Source organism: Athene noctua, chromosome 8 (assembly GCF_965140245.1).
Source record: "Athene noctua chromosome 8, bAthNoc1.hap1.1, whole genome shotgun sequence".
Taxonomy (NCBI): Eukaryota; Metazoa; Chordata; class Aves; order Strigiformes; family Strigidae; genus Athene; species Athene noctua.
Genome location: NC_134044.1, coordinates 23189068 through 23204760, shown reverse-complemented (window position 1 = coordinate 23204760; position 15693 = coordinate 23189068). Strand labels below are relative to the sequence as shown.

General features: G+C 37.8%; 1 protein-coding gene across 7 annotated transcripts in view; it reads left to right on the top strand.

The window, feature by feature from the left end:
* Positions 1-15693, top strand: part of NLGN1 (neuroligin 1) — a 313006-nt gene that overhangs the window by 285929 nt on the left and 11384 nt on the right. The window lies entirely within an intron of this gene.

The following is a 15693-nucleotide window of genomic DNA, read 5'->3' as shown; positions in this document are numbered from 1 at the left end:
TCCATGAGAATTAGCAAAACATTTTCAAAATTAATATTTTGAAATTGCGATTCTTCATCATCTTTGAATTTGACTGATGGATCATTGAAAAGCAAAACCCATGTGGTATCTTTTGTTCTGATGGAGGAAAACAGCAGTGATATGCAGAATGATACTAAATGAAACTGCTAGTCATTGAGACATTCTCTTCCTTTCTGTATTCTGTGTAGTCAACCCATCACTGCTGTTTTCAGAAGTTAACAGATTAAAAGAGATGAACTTTCTTCAGTAACTGTCTCGTGAGTAAAAAACAAGAACATAAGTACTTTAACTGTCAAGTGATGTTCTGCACCACTGACTACAAATATAAAGTTATGCACAAGTTACATTAGAAGCTGAGAAATCATATAAAGATTAATCAAGCCAGCACATCAACTCATTGTATCACACTGATCCTCCACTGAAAACAGCTGGTATTTTGCTAGCAGTACATTGCCAGAAATGGGACATGATTCTATATTGCAGTGTCAGAGATGCCTTTGTTAACTGAAACAATCCTCGGAGTCAGCAGAATTAATGTTGAGTATAAATACATTTTCTGACAAATCTTGAACATACCAAGAATGCAATCCATTGCAATCTAGCAGATGCGCTTTACATTCAGTAACTTTGTCAGGATGTTGCTTGAGATCTGATGGTAATTACTGATGTGTCATTTGGGGTGTGTTGTTGAGCAAAGTCTATTAAAACTCAATTTATTTCATCACTTAGCACCCAGCTTACATTATACAATATGTTAAAAGAATGTTCACACTGGAATTTTAAAGGTGGGCATGTGGTTGCAAAAAATATTCAAAATATAATGGCACAATAAGTCTCTCGCTATTTCATTGCTTAAGTCCACCAGATCCTATTCCTGGCCTTGTGATTCAGAAGCAGGTTCAACTACCTCTCTCACCACAGCTTTGCTCTCTAGTCTTGGCTGTGTCACTCCCCTTTTTGTGCTATGTCTTCATGTTCCTATGGACTGAGTATTGCTACTACCTTAATATTCAGGGTGAGGATAAAAACATAACCTACCGTAAACCATCCTGATTGTGGAGTAATTCAAGGCAATGTATACATATCATAGAAAGGAAGAACAGTAATAGCCCATTTATATTTTATTCCCTCAACTAAGGAGCAGATCATGACTGAAATCAGAGTAGACCCCAAGGACTTGGGCTTGCTTACATGCCATATGGAAATGTCTGGCTTAGAGGAGGGAGAGACAGCAGATGTTGTGCATGGAGATGCAGCCACTCCAGATGAGGGTATCTTCTGACTGGATACTGCAGGTTTTGTGACACTTTTTTTTTTTTTTTTTCCTTAAAGATTATGATGCTGCAACAGAATGGGCAGAAATCTACTCTTAGGCTACTAGGAACTGCGAATCATGTTGGTTTAATAAACTCTCTTTTAATGTTATTTCACCTTCACAACTTTTCTTTTCCAAGTGTTGAGTCCTTTCCTTAGCACAAAGCCTAAGAACATCCTTTATTACCTCTCTAACATATAGTTAAGCCCAGGGCTGTGATGAGGTTTTAAGCCATTTACAATCATAAACAACAGCTAAAATCACCTGTTAATACCTACTGTGATCTTTGTTTTCAGATGAGGTGGTCTTTAGTCCTATGGGTTCATATCTCCTGCCTTCAAGTGATGTATACAAATGAGGTTTATTGGCATAGTCCTGGCTTTATTTACTTCCCATAGGTAATGATACTTCTTGGCCTTGGAATGAACAAATAACACAAATACCATTGCACTGTCTGTGCACAAAGTACTGGGTTTAGTGACAAGCTTTGCGTATATAACAAAATCCCTTGAAGGCCCAAATTCTGCAACTTTTCTCCTGTTGAGTATATATTCCTATACAATGAAGGAGTCTGTTTTCAGTTATTTAAGAGAAATAAGTGCAGAAGAATAGAGCCCTGAGAAATGAACATTAGTTATCCCTAAAGGGACCTAGTGAGAATGGAAGCTTAAAAGGGTCTACACAGTTTAATTCATGCACCATCTGCTTTTGGGAAAATTAGCACAGATTAGATTTTCCAACTCATATGAGGCTAAGAAAGTGCCTTTAGAACCTGTAGTAGTTGGTTAAGTGTTAAAAACAAATTAGCACCATTTTACTTACTGTGTGAATGCTGTGCATATTAGTTCACTTCGTAGTAAGCTGTAAGAATTGTAATGGCAAAATAGAAAACTGCTGCCTCTGAGCGAGCCACTATTTGCCATAATGTGTCGTAGCTGCCTTATAGAAGTGCTTGACATTCTTGTCCTCTTCTGAGCACTGTTTTGTTAGACGTGACCATTTTGTATAAATTCAGTTCTTGCTCAGGGCTGAGAATTTGTTCCCTGTGACCTCTGACTTGTGTTCCTTCCCTCAGTTTGGCTGTAAGTGGGTGTTGTAAGCTTCAAATCCCTAATTTCATCCAAATGTGAGTAACTGAAGAAAATTACCCTCCCCATAAAAGAATCCTCCTACTCAAAGACCGTGTAATTGTATTGTATCAAAGCATTACTTTATAATTGCAGAGTAGCTTTCAAAAAAGTGTCTGATTTTAAAATACACGACAGGAACATGATATAATTTAGGTTTTGTTGTTTTTATTTTCCTCACTTTGCTACTTACCAGGTTTCTATATTCTTATGGCAAAAAGGTGAAAGTAGCCATGCTAGATGAGGCTGTTGTGTGATACTCTCCTATTAGGCAATACTGAGTATCTGGCTTCCTGCTGTGGACCAAATATGGGGGCAGTAAATGCAAAGTTATCATCTTTAATAGTGTATTTACCTCAGCTGGACACTGTTTTTCTTTCACTGTGTTTGTTGCAGAAATCTTTAAATGTAGAGCAGCTTAGTTATTGGGAGCCGGATGGCACATGTACACCCATTTTTCTTTTCAAAGCTTTCCAAAATCTTACTACAGATTCCAGCCATCTCACGTACTTAATTATCTGAAACATCAATTATTTTCTGCAACCCATTAAATATTACTTAGTTTAGCCACTTTGTTGATGCTGTATATTTGATGCTGTATATTGGATGCAGTATCTATGAATGTACTTACTAATGTCATGCTTTTACATTTCCAAAAAGATTAAGGGCCCAGAATCATGCTTGGTTTGAACATGCAGATTTTCTTGACTTCACTAGAATTAGTTAGATTTAGAATAGCAATGAGCCTGGTCCATCTGTAGATGGGTATATGCATATTTTCAGATGATGTAGTGGTAATGCATATGATATTCGTAGCGGAGTGGAATGAAAGGATGCAAGATCTTACAGAAAACTAGAGCTCTTCATTTAGTTGAAGCTGCAATAGGCAATCTTTCAAAGAATTCTCTAATTGTAATGAAACAGAGTAAAAAAGTTGCCTTTCAGCAACTGAATAAACATTTGAGATCAGTATTGGAAACAGTACAGGCATTTTTGTGTTGGTACTTTATTGGTGAATGAAACTTCATTTAGTGAAGTCTGAAGATCAACATACTGAGAGCGTGTGTCTGCGTGTGCCCACACATATAAAGTATTTCTTCCTAATACCTTTAAACAGAGGTATTTCCGCCTTGCTTTTGTGATATCAAGGTGCTAACTGAAAAGCAAAACTTAGAGTACTACAACATTTGTTTTTCTGGTACTCCAGAAGCCCTCTTAGAGTTAATCGGTGATTTTTCACAGACGACATCTAATCTATAAGTATAAATTACTTTGCACTCTTATTATGCCTTAATTGAAGTGCACCAATGTGATATTGCAATAGATGGAGCTGCAGTGATTCTAGCCTCAATTAATTTCGAGTGGATTTGAGGCCTTTTTCCTTCCTTTTCCTTGGACTAAGGACAATTCTTTGACATCTTGTATGTATTTAAATTGTTGCTAGAAAAGTTAGGGCATATGCATATGACCAGATAATTTATAAGACTGTTCTGAAGAGATACACAGGACTTGTGTGTATGATTTGTATATTAATAAATATCTTCTATGTCCTACTCTTTTGTTTAACACCTGTACAGTCAGCAGTGGCCAAATCCCTCAGGATTCTGACGGGAAGGAATAGTTTAGTAGCAATCTTTTTTTTTTGGTAAATGGCAGTTACCGTCTCTGTAACAGCTACCCTCATCCCATTCATGAATTTTCTCCAGCTCCCTGCCTTTAAGGCACAAAATGTGTGTTGCAGCACAGTAAAATCATTGTGAAGAGAAAGCATCTTGCCTTATGGAACAGGAAATTCAGACACAGCAGAATGCAAAAACTGCACTAGGAGAGGCAGGATGTCGTGTGAGGAAGGAACCTGCATATGGTGATCCAGTTAAGCCTTAGTTACCTCACATTTTACCAGAACTGATAGATATTTACCAGAAAATTAGATTTGATGCTCTGTCTAGGCATATGTGCTCTTACAAATGTTTCTGATGTTCAGTTAGTAGCAATGAAAACAGGATACGAATCTTGCTAGCACAAGCCTGTGTGTGAAGATTGCCGTTTGCAACCTAGTTTTGTTACAGACATCTCAAAGTTTTCTCCAGTGGCTCCGATGGTATTAAAGTACATTTGTGTTTGCTCTTAACTGATTTGCTTTTCTTAGTGATCTTCGGCCCCTGAGAAGTAGTCCACAGACTTTTAGAGGTCCACAGGTATAAGTCAAAAACCTGCTATATTTCTTCGCTTTCTCACTCTTGGACAAGTCCTTTTCTCTGGGTGAGAATAGATTCAGCATCTCTGCCATCATGAACACAAATGGCAGCTGCAGTAAGGTGGTTTATAACCCCATGTGCTATAATTATGTTGGTGTTGCAGTGTGCTCCAACATGCCTCACTTTATAATTCAAACCAAAACTGGGTTGCTGCTTTTTCTACTTACTTTTTCCTTATCAGAAGTCATTCTTACATGCAGGCTAAGATAGCCACAGATAAAGTGTCTTCAGTAAGACAAATAGGCCTCTAGCATTTAAAGAGACAGAGCTGAATGTCATCTTTCTGATCACTGAGCTACCGCTGCATACGGTGTTACAGCGAGGAAACAGAGGTGGATGCGATGCCACAAGTAGGTCAAAGAGTTGGTCAACCACATAGCGTCTGTAGAGAGCATGGCAGCTCGTTATCACAGGGGTAAAAATATTGCCAGACATTCCCGAGGACTTGTCAAGCGTTAAATTGATTGTGTGCCCCCAGGTATATTTCAAAGAGCACGGTAGATGCATATATAAATTCCCATGAATAACAGAACTCCAAGAATAATGTTGATACTGATTAAATAAGATTAAGCTTTGCAAAAAGAGAAGGGAAGACAAGAAGAAAGGGAGAAAAAGCGAGAAAGAAGTGAGATAGAAGCTTTCTTTCTCAGGTTTTCTCAAAATTTATTTAAATTCCCAGTACATTTAAAGGGTCCGTCTACACTAATCAGGCTACAGAAGTCAGATCTTGGTTATTTCGGTCTCATATTTTGTTTAATTCACACATTCAGAAGTGAGAAGGCATTTTGGTGATGATCTGGTATGACCTCTACCTGTATTATACTGTTCATAAAACTTTCCTGAATTAAATCTTGTCTGAACAATGATGTATTTTTAGAAAGCCTCCAGTTCTGATTTAAAAATGCAAGTGATAACTTACTGGTGCAGTTCTTGGTAAATTGGTCCAATGGTTAATATTTTCTATTTATTTTCAAATAAGGAGATTTGAGTTCACAGTAAATTAGCACCATAATTTCTGTGTTCTGATTGAAAGATTGCACTTTCAGATAGCTGCTAGGCTTCTAACTAGTGATTTGCGTATACAGTTTTACATGAAGATTTCTGACTTCCCTTTCATCAGCTCCTAGAATACATATTAGAATTGATTGGCCCCTCATTTCGAATCTCAACACTGTGAAGAAGTATCAAAAATTATGGTGCTGTCCCTCTCAATGGAACTAATAATTATGATTTTTTTATTTCTAAAATATGAATTTTCCCTTCTAGTGAAATGAAACCCATCCTTTCTCTCATCCACACATGTATTTAAAATTCTGAGAAGCTGCATGGTATTACTGAAAATGTATACAAATATATATATATACAGAGTGACCATTATAAAGACAATTTCCAGGCCTAAGTTAGAAAAAGTGCTTTCTGGCATGTAACAGTCAATTAAAATGTACTACCTAAAAGATGACTTTGAAAGGTGAATCTGAACCACATGTAGTTCTAAGTAGCTTCACGTATTACACAGCTCATTATATAGCAAAAATTTCTTAAATATATTGGGTAGAAAGATTTTCAAGTACCATCTAGGCCATCTTGAGATAATGAACTAATTTTGCCCAAATCTTGAAGGAAAAAGGAAAGCAGACTTTTTTAGGGGGTCAATTTAGCTTTTTTAAGCCTTGCACATTAAGAATATTTCCGAATATTAAGAATATTACTGATATTTCTTAACTCTCCATTATAATGTGTTTTCCAGGTTTGTAGCTACTGCCTTTATCATCTAAAGTTAAAAGCTCTGGCATACTGCATGAAAGACTCACACATCTGAACCTTGATTCTGATCTTGCTACTGAAAATGGGGATGCTGAAAGACTGTAGTAAAGGACAGATATTTGATGCAATGTGCTGTGGGCTACTTAATTTTGCATATTGCACTACTTGAAGTAGGACTGGAACAGCTGTGCTCTCAATCCTGGTGAAGGCAAGAATCTCTCCCTCGGGGCATCGCTTCCTTCTGCCAAGTGGGAAAGTCGAGGGATGGCTTTGGCTATGGACTCTCCTGTTCTCTCATGGAGTCTTTCCTTACCATTTGGGCTTTGACTGAGTATATTTGTAAGGATCAGGAGGTGTTTGATTGTTATTATTCCACACTTTATCCTATAATAAGATTTGGTTTTGCCCATGCAGTCTTTTAGAGACTATTGATTTTGTTTATATTTTTGTTAAAGTTCTCAAAGACAGTGGTTCATAAGAGCATTGCTGATGTATCACTTAGTAATACAGCACTATTCGTGAGCTGTAAAAAGTTTGTATGCAACTTAAAATGCTTTAAACTAAAAGTTGTGTCGCCCTAGAACATGACTCAACTGTGTACTAACAACTATGATTTTTACCTTGTGGAAGGCATTTGAGTAGATCCTTGCTGGCAGCAGAATTGCTTATTTTTTTAAAAGATGAAAATATTTGTAGATATCTGCTCTTTTCTACAGCAAACCACATCTTTTTTTTTCATATTTCTAAAGAAGAGGAGGCAATCAAATGTACTCCAGCTGCTTTTTGCGTCCACCTATGCCAAATATCTTTCATCAGTTCTTAAGGCTTACTTCTACTTTCCGATATGTGTCAGTACATATCACTTAAAATCCTGCAAAATTAGTTTCTGCAGCTGTATTTCTGAAACCAGACTCGCCTCCTCCTTTTCTTTTTTCCTTTTACAGCATATCCAGAAATCAGCATGAAAGATCACTTCTAGTGGACTAGCCCTGTTGCTTATATAACTCTTTCAAAGTATCTCTGAGATTGTTATTAGACTTCCATTTGACTCTTCAGTAAAGATCATCTATAAAAAACTACTACAGAGCTGATCTTTCGGGTGATCATTTGGGACCAGCTATGTTGCACTTAGAGTAGAGGTCTGACTAGCAGAGGGCAGCTGAAGCCCCTTTTATCCATCCTTCCTGCGCCCCAGCCAAACCGTTGGCTGCAAGAGCTGCCTGCAGAGCACAGCATCAGTTTACACTTCCCACCCCGATACCAACTCTACCACACGGGCTTAGAGAATTGCTTCTGTGAAACTTGTCTCCGCAGCTGACAGTACCGTAACAAACATCTGACTTGTTGTTTTCTCGCCGTTGCCCCGCGCCTGACAAGCCTGCCACACGCCGTGGGAGCTGTGACCCGCTAACTGGTCGCGCTTGACACGTGGGCTGGGAGAGCTGGAGAAAAACAACACCGTGCTGTGCCGTGCTGCAGGCGGGAAAACCGGCCAGCTCGGTGCTTTACAAACCAACACTGACCTGCTCCATCATGGGCCCTGCCCCATACCACATGTGCAACCATGGGATTGTCACAGGGAGCGATACATCAGTGTCTCACATGTAGAAAACACACAGAATTTCAGAAGTTGCCCAGTACTGTCCCGACATGACAGACAAGGCAGAATAGAAAATAACAGCTGACCATATGAAGAAGAGGCAGCTAAAAATTATGAAAGCGCTCTCAGACTTTTATCATCTCTTTGCTGAAACTTGAAAGGCAAAGAAAGTCACCCTTTTCTCACAGCCTTCAGAGAATGCTAGAAATTATAATCTCAAACTGTTTCAACATCTACGGCATACTTGCCAAGAGTATCACAGTAAATCTAAGCAACTTTCTTCTTTCTGTAATGGCTGAGGATAATCTTTCCAGGATAGGAAAAGATCTGGCTTCATCCACATTTTTTTTGTCATTTAAAGGACTTCGATAGAGCCCGTGAAGGAGAACCTGCGTTTTGGAAAAAGGCTGAGGGCTAGCCTGCTTTGGGCTGCGTTGCACCTAGTGAAGTCATGCCAACGCATCTTTGACGATGAAATAAAGTGCTCTGGTGTGAGACACTTCACTCTTTCGCAATCTGCCTCTATACTAGAAGTTTCTTGTAACGCATCAGCGCTGGCAAGTGACAGATGCCAGGCTGAAACAGTTGTAAGGGACTTCTATAACTTGCAGTGTTCAGTTTGTTAGCCTCTCATGGGAGAAGAAATTAAGTAAAATGCAAGGAAGTGAAAGATTCCATTTTTCAAAGAGCCACAAGGAAGTGCCAGCCTTCTTGTAGGCTCCATCCACTTTACTAATATTCACTCAGAGGATTTGGTACTCTGGGAGGAGTGTTAAAAATTTGAACTGGAGAACAGCAATGCTGAAAAAGCACATCAGAGTTTATACACCATCACACACTTTTCTCCATGTATGCTTTCAAAATGCGAAAGGGTATAGGTACAAGTTCTTATATTTACTGATTCAATTCTGTAAATTGTTTACTTTGATGAAATGAAAGGGAATTTCATAGAAAAGGCTAATGGCTGGGGCAATAGCACTGGCCAGTGAAGTTGGTACTGTTGCTATTTTTAAACGATTCTACCTCACAGATGCACCACTTTAGAGTTTGGTAAGTTAATGAATTAGTGCAGCTGTTTCGCATTGCTGCAGTACGGTTTATTGTTCATACACTTAACCTTGAGGTACTGTTCTTAAAGTAACACAGGTTAATCAAGACAGTTAAAATAGTTGAGCTGTTTTCTAGTTTTTTTACTGAGTGACTGAGGTTATGTGAATAGTGGAAACAACTACTCAAAACTTTTCAGTATCTGGGTTGTTTCTAAGTGAGCCATATAGTCCAGCCATATGGAATGGATGGATTTTTATTCTATAAGAGAGTCTTTGTTTAACAAAAAAAACAACAAAAAAAATCCACAGCTCTAAAACAATTGCAATTAAACTGGCCTCATATGAGAACCATTCATGGTCCCCCCTATCACTTCAGCCAGTGTTATGTGGCACATTCACCTCCTTTGGTAGTCACAAGTCGATCACTACAGACATGCTAGCCTAACACATCCCAAAACAGAGCTGTGGGCTGAAAAGATCAGTGCAGGCTATTTGTATGGAAGATGCTTGTCCTTAAGGTTTATGGTATGACATCAGAAAATATAAGTACGTTTTTGAACAATTTATGTGACCAGTCATGTAACCTTACTATGTGAAAAGTGAATAGTTTACAAATTTATGCGTATGGTGTATAGAATCATAGAATGGTTTGGGTTGAAGGGACCTTTAAAGGCCATCTAGTCCAACCCCCCTGTAATGAACAGGAACATCTTCAACTAGACCAGGTTACTCAGAGCCCCGTCCAACCTGACAATGTACATCTGTTAGCAAGTATTTTGCAACAGAACATTTGCCTTCTAATTGTTTAAAGGAACGGTGCGTCCACCTGCAAAGATTCTGACATATTAATTTATTTTCTATATATAAAATTAAAATAAAATCTGTTTATAAATGCAGTGTCTCACGTATCTTAAACAACGAGGAAAAAGTGCATAAAGATGTAGCATGATACTTTGCACATCTCATGGAGTTAAGCTAAAGTCTTGCACTCCTGAAATCATTAATCTTATTACTGATATGTATGGCAGAAAGCTACAGGAACAGACGAGTACTTTGCTAATGTTGCAATTACATTTTGTGTATTAAATGAATGGGATACAAAAGTCCTGATTAAGCAGCATTTTCAGAAGACTTGCTTATCTGATTCTCAAGCAGAGGTATATTGCAGATGTCTACGAAGGAGTATTTTTCTTGCACTGAATAGTTTATATTCTCCTGCATCTTCCTTATGGGAGTTCCTAGTCCTTTTAGTCACCTTACCCTTTTTCCATTACTAAAATATGCTATTAATATTAGGATGAGCTGGTCAGCAAAGCGAGGAGCAGTATCCTCTGCTTCATGAATATCACATAGACATTAATGTTCGCAGCGCTGCTGCCCATGTAATTCATTCAGATTAGTTAGCTGATGTGAATTCAAGAGAGATGTCTAAGATGAAAACAAATGTGCTCTTTAAGTTTAACCATATTGCTTAAAATTTGCTTATCTTGCTCACATTTCAAACTGAGTAGGTATAGTTTAAAGGGCAACTGAAATTTTCTGTACATGGCAATTACCATTCAATATTAATAGAGGGTGTCAAACTAAAGTCCTAACCAAGGAACTTGCAGTCCAGAGGGAATATAAATTCTTCCCTCAAAATATGTCCTGTATTCTTCCACTATGCATTGATGCATTTATACTTCTACAATTTAACATTTGCTTTTAACAAAATAAAATATGGCATTGGACTGCATAGAGAAGTGTAACTGGAAACACAGCTAAATTAGTATAACACACGCCTAAACAGGTGGGCAATATGAAAGTCGTGTTACTGCTTTCAGTAACATAGCTCTTTGAAAAAAAAAAAAACCTTTAAGCATGTCAGACCACTTCTTATAAGATCTTGTGTTTTATTTTTAGAGTAGCATTTGTTGCTGTGTATTTTCTTGCAGGCAGGTTTGTTTTTTTTTTTTTTTGTCCAGCAAGACTTTCTGCCCCTTACTTTCTTTCAGCCAGCCACAAAGGCTGCTGGGTTATGAAACACTTGTATGGATAGAACTCATCAGAGGGAAGGTTTGGTTCTCTGTGATGTGAAATGGCACTTCGTACCCATCAGCCTGCATCTAGTCTTTTACTGCATCACAGGATTGTAGCTGTCCCTTACATTAGGAAAAATTTTGTCTTGGCCTTCCCCCTCTGCATTAAATTGAAAGCTCAAATTAGGCCAGAGCTTGAAATAATTCAATCTACTAAGGTTTTCAACAAAATATTTTAAATTTCCTAACTCTACTATTTTATTTATTCTTCAAAAAAGCTGGAATCATATTAGAAAAAGATTTATCTGAATGGCAAGCAGAAATCATTACCCGGGCAGATAAGCCTATAAAGCATTAAAATTTATCTTAACACAAAATACAGGGCCTGGTTGTGGCACACTCTGCCTATTTGTCTAACAGACATGTAACAGAGAAATGGTCCAAATGAGTTTAATAAATCTCTTTCTAAAATTCACAAAAGACCACATCCTCACTTCCATAATTCTATTAGAGTCTGTTCCTTTGGAGGAGATAAAAGAAGAGATAACCTCTCCATTCAGAATATAAAATAGCAATTGTTCAGCTGATGATTGGAATATTTCCAGTAGAAGGACTTAATTATGGAACAAAATTAGCTCAATCTGACCTTTTTAGTGAATAATGCAAAAATAAGTTTTTTTGTAAATGTCTTCCTGGAATAACTAAAATAAGGAATAATTTACTTCACTTTTTTAACAAGAGCAAAAGGTGCTAGCATATGATAGCAGCATTCTTGGTGAGATGACAATCCAAGGATAATAATAAGACAGCATTTGCAGAAAGGGATAATATATTTTAATAGACTAGCTGATACAGTTTAAAAACAGATAAGCTTTCAGACACACAAGCCCTTTGTAGCAAGAGCAGGTTCCCCTCTGTGACTCAAAATTGCTAGCTTAATATCTAGATAGCGTAATGATCGTGTCATAGAAATGCATAGAAATGTATGGTATCTATATTAATTACACACTGAAAGCTCCTCTTGGGATAAGGACAGAACATACTGTTGCAATCTCTATTTTATCTAAGTGATAAATAGGAGTAAGTACTTGCGCCCACAGACCTACAGACTGGGTGTGATGCTGTGTGTTAAAGCATTTCTCTACAGGTGTTTAGTTAGATGAGTTTATCTGTATTGAGGCACTCCTCACTAGGAAAAAAAAAACAACAACAAAAAAAAAACCACACACACAAAAAAACAAAAAACAAAAACACACACAAAAAAAAAAAACCAACAAAAAAAACAAAATAAACCAAAAAAAAAACCAAAACCAAACCATACATAAACTGGAAAGAAAAGCCTCGTCTGTTTTATCAGTCCTATCTCTGATTTGGTGACATTTTGAATGCTTCTAAGCCATGCTGATACTACTGCATACAAGGAAAAAAGGCATGAACAGGTGGCAATATTAACAGGCTTCTTATGGTTCTGAAAAATGAGATAGAAATGTTTCATGTCATGAAAGTCAACATCAATAATCATCCATCTTGTGTAGATATGGAAGTCAGCCAGTGTGGTTCTTGCCGAGGAGGCGTGAGATATTTCTTTTGCATCGGAGCTGTTGCTCTGGACACAAGTCATAATTTGTCTAATATAGATGAATGAGGAGAATATTACTAATACTTCCTTTTTTTTTTTTTTTTTTTTTTAAATAAACTGAAAGCTCCCCCTTCTGGCACGTTTCCTGAACTGAATGAAAGGTTCCTGATACCTACTTTTAGCAATGGGAGACATTTCCTCTTTTGCTCTTTTTAAGGTCCTTTTCACAAAGATTCTTTAAAAGTAGTATATTTATAGCTTCCCAAGGATTTCCCATTTCCCCATCAAGCTTCGGAGCTTGATGTGAACTCATCTAACAGCAGGGGATTGCCCTAAATCTTTGCCTGTAATTTTAATCTGTTGCTTTTCCAGGCAAAGACTTACTCACTTCGCACTTTGCTGCATATTATACAGAGTATAGAAAACAACTTTTTCAGAAGATCTGAGTGTTAGTGTTTGTTTTCCTTCAGAGCGATCACTGTATCTCAACCATAACCTATTGTCCTAACAAACGCCTTGGAATCACTTTGAGAATCTACAGGATCTTTTTGAACCAACACTCCAGGCTCAGGGAATGCAAGCCAGAAAAAGCAAAAAAAAAAAAAAAAAGACAAAGAAGGATTTGTTTAGGGCACAATTTTGGTAATTGCTGTAACTGCTCTCACGTCACTGTTATCTGTGTTTTGCAATCCCTTAAATCAGTACAGTCACTTATGTGCTTAATATGATGGACTGATTTGTCATTGATTTTCCACCGTTGTGTACTTATGCACAGGAAGGGAAGATTTTCCCAGCGTGTGCAGCCACAGGATCTGTAGTTCCCATAAATTCCTACATTTTAATTTTGTTACAGTCACTAGTACCATCCCTCAACTTCAAGCAGGCTGACAAAGGCAGTGAGTCTGGTTAGGAAGCTTTCATTAGATTTGCTATTGTAGGTTCAAAGACATCATCTCTCTGTGTCCTTAAAAACTGTTTATGGGGGACAACGTTTTACTGGAGCGTGAAGACAGGAATTAATACTCCTGTGCAGGAAGGATTATACTGGGGCCATCCTCTCACATGGATGTGCACACCAGCCCCTCTGGCTACACAGAAGAAAACAAAAGAGAGTGAAGCAGAGGAAAATAGCATCGTATTCATCTCAGCACAGTAGTGAGCTGTAACAGTAAAATAAGAATGAATTAATTATATTTATTACTTCCTCTCTGGGCTTTCCCTGAATATCAGGGTGTTACTTTCTTCTTTGGAAGTGATGTTACTTTGCTTTTCTATGCAGTTAAGTAGTAAATGTGGCAGGTTTTAGTTGTAGAATAGTAGTTATTTTAAAGTCTAGTATGAGAGTAACAATTTACTACGACTACAGTGAATGAAGTACGCCGATTAGACTTGGTACATTAGGTCTGGAAGTGGGAGAATTGCTGGCCTGGCACCTTATGCCACTTTCCTATTCCCTCTCCATGGTAACAAAAATCAGGACTGACCTACACAAACAAAGCTGCTCGCCCTAAACAGAGCATAGCTCAACTATGGAGGCAGCGAGGCCAATTAGCTTTCAGTGCAGTTTACAGCAAAGAAAGTCGGGTAGTATAAGTACCTACACGGGCGACAATACGAAATGTAAGCTTGCCATTTGAAGTCAGATCAGAATAATAATAAAGTAACAAATGACGTATTCATTATATACGTGGGTATAGGTACGTGCATGCACCTGTCTATATTCTGGTTAACTCCTTACTTTATATATGTATACACACACGTGTCTGTCTTCTTAGAAATGTCTCAAAAGCTGCTTTTATTGTCATAATGAAAGAGTAGGACTCCTTTGAGAGCCATTTGTCTGAAAAAACTACTGTAAACGTCTTTTGAGTAGGCTGTCTGCACTCACTCAAGAGAGTTAAATCAGTAGAACCTTGACGAGACTAGAAAACCCACTAATATCTAATTACGGTGGGAACAATTGTAATGGTTGCATTTCTCTATGAAGCATGTACAGCAAAACAGTTACACTGTCTATTTAGTGAGCATTAAATCAGTTTGATATGCAAATGTAGGTGCAGGGCTACTTCATAAAGCTGCTATTATTTAAACATTTGTTTATTAATCTGGGAAGATTAGAAATGTCAGTAAATGGGATCCAAAAGCAAAGCAATGTCTTTTACCAACAGAGACTTCACATTTTTTATTGTCCACCTTTTGGAGTCAGTGGGCTCTAATGACAAGAGGAACAGCAATACTATATATGAGGGTACTGCTGGGAGTACAGTGTAAAACAGTTGTTCTTGCACCTGACACGTTCCACCGTTATTCTTCCTAGTATGACTAAAAAGGAGCAATTCTTGTGCTCTCTGGATTACCCCTGAGCTCTTATCTTTTTGATGTTAAGGGGTCATGGAAACAGCTTAAATTGTCCTTATCCATTTAATGCAGATTCAATTAACTCAGGTTAATGACTATGGGACAGAGCTCAGGGATTTGAGAGCTGCTCACATTGTTCAACCTGGCTTGTCCTGTGACATAAGCTGCATTTTGGGGGGGAGAAAAAAGGAAAAGATAGTGTGTTGTGGGGATGTAACCGGTCTACAGGGAAGTGTAACCATTGTCTCTCAGGCATGCACAAATCTCGTGGCTGCATCTAAGTAGAGAAGTGCAATACACAGTTGACCAAATACCTTACAAAATGACTGCAGTATATCTGTTTGCTAAACCTTTACTCTTTGGAAGTCTTTGGGAGTAATATGCTCTGATCTCTTAAGACTTAGATGAGTATTTTCTTTGGGATGTATTTTCATCTTCCCTTCATTAATATCTTATGGCCAAAAGAGTGAATACCAAAGAATTTGTTTCAGGGAGAGTGCAAAATTGCAGATTGTTGTCCAGTGAATACAGAAAATTACGTAGTTGTATAATATTTAATGGTGTGTACTTTTGAAATCTTACTTAGAAGTTTGCAACAGGATTA